This window comes from Arachis stenosperma, chromosome 1 (assembly GCF_014773155.1).
Source record: "Arachis stenosperma cultivar V10309 chromosome 1, arast.V10309.gnm1.PFL2, whole genome shotgun sequence".
NCBI lineage: Eukaryota > Viridiplantae > Streptophyta > Magnoliopsida > Fabales > Fabaceae > Arachis > Arachis stenosperma.
Window position 1 is genome coordinate 101912218 of NC_080377.1, and position 1245 is coordinate 101913462.

The window sequence follows — 1245 nt, forward strand, 5'->3', positions numbered from 1 at the left end:
CAAATTCGGCCATGTTGATGGCCTTGCACTCTCCTTTTGGATTTTCTTCTGTATTGCTTGGAAGAGTACTAGGAGGGAGTTCAGTAATTTTCTTGCTCAGCTATCCCACTTGTGCCTCCAAATTCCTAATGGAGGACCTTGTTTCAGTCATGAAACTTTGAGTGGTTTTGATTAGATCAGAGACCATGGTTGCTAAGTCAGAGTGGTTCTGCTTAGAATTCTCTGTCTATTGCTGAGAAGATGATGGAAAAGGCTTGCCATTGCTAAACCTGTTTCTTCCACCATTATTGTTGTTGAAACCTTGTTGAGGTCTCTGTTGATCCTTCCATGAGAGATTTGGGTGATTTCTCCATGAATAATTATAGGTGTTTCCATAGGGTTCTCCCATGTAATTCACCTCTTCCATTGAAGGGTTCTCAGGATCATAAGCTTCTTCTTCAGATGAAGCATCCTTAGTACGGCTTGGTGCATTTTGCATTCCAGACAGACTTTGAGAAATCAAATTGACTTGTTGAGTCAATATCTTGTTCTGAGCCAGAATGGCATTCAGAGTATCAATCTCAAGAACTCCTTTCTTCTGATTAGTCCCATTGTTCACAGGATTCCTTTCAGAAGTGTACATGAATTGGTTATTTGCAACCATTTCAATTAGTTCTTGAGCTTCTGTAGGCGTCTTCTTCAGATGAAGAGATCCTCCAGCAGAGCTATCCAAAGACATCTTGGATAGTTCAGAGAGACCATCATAGAAAATACCTATGATGCTCCATTCAGAAAGCATGTCAGAAGGACATTTTCTGATCAATTGTTTGTATCTTTCCCAAGCTTCATAGAGGGATTCTCCATCCTTCTGTCTGAAGGTTTGGACTTCCACTCTAAGCTTACTCAATTTTTGAGGTGGAAAGAACTTTGCCAAGAAGGCATTGACTAGCTTTTCCCATGAGTCCAGGCTTTCTTTAGGTTGTGAGTCCAACCATGTCCTAGCTCTGTCTCTTACAGCAAAAGGGAATAGCATAAGTCTGTAGACCTCAGGGTTAACCCCATTAGTCTTGACAGTGTCACAGATTTGCAAGAATTTAGCTAAGAACTGATGAGGATCTTCCAATGGAAGTCCATGGAACTTGCAATTCTGTTGCATTAGAGAAACTAATTGAGGCTTAAGCTCAAAGTTGTTTGCTCCAATGGCAGGGATAGAGATGCTTCTCCCATAGAAGTCGGGAGTAGGTGCAGTAAAGTCACCCAGCACCT

The 1245-nt window shown here is 41.5% G+C and overlaps 1 non-coding gene across 1 annotated transcript; it reads left to right on the forward strand.

Moving 5' to 3' along the window:
- The first annotated feature begins 772 nt into the window (after positions 1 to 772).
- On the forward strand, positions 773 to 880 carry LOC130956189 (small nucleolar RNA R71). Its single transcript, XR_009077029.1, has one exon. It is a non-coding gene; the product is annotated as a small nucleolar RNA R71 (small nucleolar RNA).
- The last annotated feature ends 365 nt before the right edge of the window (positions 881 to 1245 follow it).